The sequence below is a fragment of the Sphaeramia orbicularis genome, chromosome 17 (genome assembly GCF_902148855.1).
Source record: "Sphaeramia orbicularis chromosome 17, fSphaOr1.1, whole genome shotgun sequence".
Taxonomy (NCBI): Eukaryota; Metazoa; Chordata; class Actinopteri; order Kurtiformes; family Apogonidae; genus Sphaeramia; species Sphaeramia orbicularis.
Genome location: NC_043973.1, coordinates 99259 through 105574, shown reverse-complemented (window position 1 = coordinate 105574; position 6316 = coordinate 99259). Strand labels below are relative to the sequence as shown.

Here is a 6316-nt window from a genome sequence, read left to right as displayed (position 1 = left end):
TTTCTGAATAAAAGTGAATGAAATCTCCTCTGTCCTGTCCATCACTGTCTAAGTTCCACACATGTTCAGTGTCCTCTTCTAGTTCCACAAACACTGTCACTGTCCTCTGTCTGTTTAAGTCCAGGACATTTTCCTAAAGTGACAAAAAAAACATGACACAACCTCCTACATATGATTCTACCATTTGGGGGAAATTTACACACACAGAATACATTCAAAAATATTTTATTCTACACATATGTGATCATTTAGGCAGAGAAATTATTTGTTCACACATTTTGTGTTCTTCATAGTCGTTCCTCAGAGCCAGAACAGACCCAAACCTTCAACCCATCCCACGTTCTGTGGTTCAGATGCAGCCGTCTGTGGTTCTCCACATGGACAGGAGGTGGGTTCATGTGCACATGAAGCCTCGACAAATGAACCCTTTCTGGAACTAACTGGCTCAAGTGGTTTGATGCTTCATGAGGCTTCATCTCACTTAAAAGTGCAAATGTCAAAAAGTGTCAGAGCAGCTGGAGGTCAGAGCATCAGTGTCTTCTCCAGCAGCAGAACCAGCTGATGGAAACTGGTGCCTTTCATCCTGTTCAGCCCACTGGAGAAAACCACTACAACCCAACAGGGTATTACTGATCTACACAAATGTTTCAAACTAATCTAAAACCTCCACAAACTAAAACCCACAACCATAACAACACAGTGAAACTGGGTTTAAAAGGCAGATTCAGCGACAGAGGAGGTAGTCTGAGGTTCAGCTGAAGGACGTGAACAGGACCAGCCTCCAGACCAGGACTTTAGACGAAACCAAACCAGGATAAGAGAAGGGATGTATACGCCTGTGTGTGTGTGTGTGTGTGTGTGTGTGTGTCCTGTTAACCTGTGCTCGTGCTTTCGTTGTGGTCTGACTTCTTCTCTCCTCTTCCTCCAGTTCATTAAATAACACTTTAACTCAAACTGCTTTTCAAACTCAGGTTCAGAAACATCAGCAGACGTCACAGCTCATTGGTCGCAGTCGTCACGGTGGCGTTTCTGGGCGTCGTTGAACGGTCGCGCTCGGGTCGCAGAGGCGCCGCTTTGACTGACACATGATGATGTGTTTGTGATCATCACAACTAATGAAGACAAATGGACTGGAGCGGAGTGAAATGAACTGGAATCACTGCGGTTATATTAAATAATAAAATAAATAAATTTAAAAATTTAAAATAAATAAAAAAATATATTTCAAAATAAATAAATAAACCACTGTGGTTATTACAGCAGTGACCATATCTGAGCGTCGTTTCACTCCAGTGAATTCACTCATTTGGTTTGGAGACGAGCAGAACAGGAGGATGAAGATGAACATCTGCAAACATCTGTGTACGGTGAGTGGAGAAAGAGCAGAATATGACAAACAGACAGAAGAACTGTGGAAGAACTGGAAGAACTGTGGGAGAACTGCGGAAGAACTTTAGAAAAACACTGGAAGAACTGAAATAACTCTGGAAGAACTGTGGAAGAACTGGAAGAACTCTGGAAGAACTGGACGAACTGTGGAAGAACTGGAAAAACTCTGGAAAAACTGTGGAAGAACTGGAAGAACTGCGGAAGAACTGTGGGAGAACTGCGGAAGAACTTTAGAAAAACACTGGAAGAACTGAAATAACTCTGGAAGAACTGTGGAAGAACTGGAAGAACTGTGGAAGAACTGGAAAAACTCTGGAAAAACTGTGGAAGAACTGGAAGAACTGCGGAAGAACTTTAGAAAAACCCTGGAAGAACTGAAATAACTCTGGAAGAACTGGAAGAACTATGGAAGAACTGTGGAAGAACTGGAAGAACTCTGGAAGAACTGTGGGAGAACTGGAATGACTCTGGAAGAACTGAAATAACTGGGTCATTCCATATGAAATCAACAGATTTTTAAAAATTTCCCCCCTGACCCTCTCAGATTTTTCTAAATTTTGACATACTTATAGAACATTATATATGATGGAAAATACAAAATTTCAGGCTTCATTGTAAACAGTTCCACAGTTCTGTCCGTTTGCAGTAGGTAGAGCCTACCCTACAATTGCGACCCAAATTCAGACTGTAAATGTTGGTCTATTTTCAGCTTCTATAACTTCTGAACAACAAGAACTAGAGGTCTGAAATTTACAGAACCATTTGACAGAATCTATAGTCCTAAGAAATGGGAACATATTCACTGAACATTTATAATTACATGTTACAGAGAATGACAAAGTTGAGATTTTATCCATTGCGAACCTGTAAACTGCTCCTGTTGTCCACTCATTCCACACAAACTCCTCCTCATCTTCAGTGTAAATGTTCTGTGTTCTATCTGTTCTACTGAGGGAATGGATCTGTGCAAAATGAAGGTCTATGTTCTGTTCTGGATGAGATGTGAACAGATGAACAGTACAAACATCTGTCCCACCTGCACATTCACAGGTCAGTATCAGCATGTGGGATAGGCAGGACCACAAAATAACAGACACCATGAGAAAGGACAGGAAGTGACTACATTTGGACACCAAATACAACTGGCTTCTAGAAATCCCACATTTTAGCCAAATAGCTAAAATATGGGCGTGCCACTGGAGTAACTAGAATCACTGTGGTCAAAGCTGTTTTCAGAGGTTGTGTGGGTTTGACCTTTGACCTCCAGTGTTGTTTCAGTTCCCTGTTCCTTTTTTCAGATTTTGAATTATAAAAGCCATTGAATTTCTAGTGCTGAATTTTTTTTTGCACTGAAATTAAGTATCTGATTTTTTTTGTCTCTGAATTCAACTATGTTCATAAATTTAGAGTAAAAAAAAAATTCAAATGCAAAAAACTCAGATCACACATCGGCGCTGACCGTCTTCGTGCATCGGTGTCACATGACCAACCTAACGTAACTCGATTGGTTGGCTGTCAGTTCGGCTTCAGATAGAATCTTTGCTTATCCTTGGTGTCCAGAATGTGTGATCGGAATTTTTTGCATCTGAGTTTTTTGCAAGTGAATTTTTTTTAATTTTTATTTATGAACATAGTTAAACTGACAGGCAAAAATTCAGATACTTAATTTCAGTGCTACAAATCCACTGGCTTTTATAATTCCGAATGTGCTGAGACAGGTTTCCTTGCGTAGTCCTGGTCTTTGGGGTGGTGGTGGTCTTGGTGTCCCCTCTCCTACTCTCCAGTGGACTCCCTAACCCTGGTGGTGTCCCAGGTCTCTGTGCCCGGTGTGTTTCTGCTCTTACAGTCCACCAGGAGGCGCTTCAGTGCAGACAGTGGACAGGCTGGACCTTCTTCAAACCACAGACGTACATTTACTGTGGAAACGTTTCAGATGTTTTCTGTAAAATGTGGTCGAAGTCATGACGCAGTAGTTTAACCAAAACAACAGCAGAAGGATTTTATTATCAGAGGTTTAGTAACAGTCATGGCTTTGATAAAAAGACATAAAAGAAGGTAAACATCAGAATAAAAACAGAGTAAACATCACAAAGTGTCGACAAACCAGAGGAAACAAACCACTGTCACAGCTTAAATTCACAGACACAGAAAACAGCTGACGTTCTGCCTTAAAACTGAAGCACCGACAGGAAAAAGGAAGTTTAAACCTGTTCTGAAAAGGGTGTGTTCACAGCTCAGTGTTCCTTTAACACTGACTGACATGTTTGAACCACGCCTCTGTTTAGAACCCCAGAAATACAGACGTTAAAAATGAACATGTTTGAACCACGCCTCTGTTTAGAACCCCAGAAATACAGACGTTAAAAATGAACATGTTTGAACCACGCCTCTGTTTAGAACCCCAGAAATACAGACGTTAAAAATGAACATGTTTGAACCACGCCTCTGTTTAGAACCCCAGAAATACAGACGTTAAAAATGAACATGTTTGAACCACGCCTCTGTTTAGAACCCCAGAAATACAGACGTTAAAAATGAACATGTTTGAACCACACCTCTGTTTAGAACCCCAGAAATACAGACGTTAAAAATGAACATGTTTGAACCACACCTCTGTTTAGAACCCCAGAAATACAGACGTTAAAAATGAACATGTTTGAACCACACCTCTGTTTAGAACCCCAGAAATACAGACGTTAAAAATGAACATGTTTGAACCACACCTCTGTTTAGAACCTCAGAAATACAGACGTAAAAATGAACGAGCGTGAAGAACAGTGAGACGGTGAGTGTCATGTGATTCCATGTGATGTTTCAGATGCAGGTTGAAGCAGAAATGACTGAGTAAACATTTGGATTCACTTACAAAAAACAGAAAAAAAATTAAAAATAACTCCGTCTCCATTTGTTGTCGAGTGGATTTGAAGTTCACACTGAAGAAAATGCCTGTGCAGATGCATTTTTGTCCCCTTTCACAGTTTTACTTAGTTTTTAAAAAAAAAAAGGAAAAACAAACACTGTCCACTGCAAAAAACATTCTATTGAAAAAAAAAAAAAAAAAAAAAGTATCTGAGAAAATGGTCATGATGATGTTTCCCATCAGGGACAATATTTAATATTACACATTTATTTGATGTTTAATTGTTTAATTTAATATTACACATGTTTATTTAATGTTGCAAATGTTTATTTAATGTTTAATTTAATTTAATTCAATGTAACACATGTTTATTTAATATTACACATTTCTTTAATGTTTAACTTAATGTTACACATGTTTCTTTAATGTTTGATTTAATGTAACACATGTTTATTTAATGTTACTCATTTATTTTATGTTTAATTTAATGTAACACATGTTTCTTTAATGTTTAATTTAATGTTACACATGTTTCTTTACTGTTACACATGTTTATTTAATGTTTGATTTAATGTAACATGTTTATTTAATGTTACTCGTTTATTTTATGTTTAATTTAATGTTACACATATTTATTAAATGTTTGACTTAATGTTACACATGTTTATTTAATATTTGATTTAATGTAACATATGTTTATTTAATGTGTAATTAATGTTACACATATTTAATGTTTGACTTAATGTAACACATGTTTATTTAATGTTTGATTTAAAGTAACACGTTTATTTAATGTTACACATTAATTTAATGTAACACATGTTTATTTGATGTTACACATGTTTATTTAATGTTTAATGTTACATGTTTATTTAATGTTTGATTTAATGTAACACATGTTTATTTAATGTTTGATTTAATGTAACACGTTTATTTAATGTTACACATTAATTTAATGTTACACATGTTTATTTTATTTTCAATTTAATGTTACACACGTTTATTTTATTTTTAATTTAATGTTACACATATTTATTTTATTTTTAATTTAATGTTACACATGTTTATTTTATTTTTAATTTAATGTTACACGTTTATTTTATTTTTAATTTAATGTTACACATGTTTATTTTATTTTTAATTTAATGTTACACGTTTATTTTATTTTTAATTTAATGTTACACATGTTTATTTTATTTTCAATTTAATGTTACACACGTTTATTTTATTTTTAATTTAATGTTACACATGTTTATTTTATTTTTAATTTAATGTTACACACGTTTATTTTATTTTTAATTTAATGTTACACATGTTTTTTGATGTTTAATTGAATGTAACACATGTCTTCAGTAAACAGAGCAGAAGAACAGAACTGTTGCTGTTACTTTTTGTGGATGACAGTGAGGGCAGTTTTCTGCTGTTTGGAACTTCACCACCAGATGTCCTCCTATCACACACTATAGCTTTAGTTTAGGTAGAACTTCTTCGTCGTCTGTAGAACCAGTAGATGTCCTTCTATGCTTAAACCCACTAACTGAACACACTTGAACGCTCTGTCACCTGTTTTCTGTCTGTTTCTAAAGCAGCTGTTTCTGTTTACACGTGTTCAGATAAAGCTCCAGTCTGCTGACGTTCAACATGTACGTACGTGTTTTTTCACAGTTTAAGAACATGTGGCCGACCTTTGAGGAGTCTGTGGAGTCGTTCTGTGGTCGATGTTAAAGAGGGAAGGCACTGACCTAATGCATAACCCACCTCCTCTGATCTGCTCGCACACAACACTGAAAAACAACAACAACAACACCATCAGCTGTGATTTAACAACACCACCATCAGCTGTGATTTAACAACACCACCATCAGCTGTGATTTAACACCACCACCATCAGCTGTGATTTAACAACAACACCATCAGCTGTGTGACTTTACTGTAAACCCTTTATATGAAGCAGAACTCCTGTAGAGCAGAGGTCTCAAACATGCAGCCCAGCTGCCAAATGCAGCCCACCAAAGGTTTGGTTTTTTTTTGCTTAATTCAAGACTTTTTTTGCTTAATTCAAGATTT

The 6316-nt window shown here is 36.5% G+C and overlaps 1 protein-coding gene and 1 long non-coding RNA gene across 3 annotated transcripts in view; both read right to left on the bottom strand.

Annotated features, from left to right (window-relative positions):
- Positions 1–3367: 3367 nt before the first annotated feature.
- Positions 3368–4795, bottom strand: LOC115437655 (uncharacterized). The gene is made up of 2 exons (XR_003937963.1): positions 4113–4795; positions 3368–4056 (listed from the first exon to the last, which is right to left on the bottom strand). It is a non-coding gene; the product is annotated as an uncharacterized LOC115437655 (long non-coding RNA).
- A 678-nt stretch (positions 4796–5473) lies between these two features.
- The window catches only part of LOC115437986 (fibrous sheath CABYR-binding protein-like), a 41548-nt gene continuing 40705 nt past the window's right edge, over positions 5474–6316 (bottom strand). For both annotated transcript variants that reach the window (XM_030161412.1, XM_030161413.1), the window contains exon 15: positions 5474–6033. The gene's annotated coding sequence lies outside the window, so the exon portion shown is untranslated. The remainder of the gene's footprint in view (positions 6034–6316) is intronic.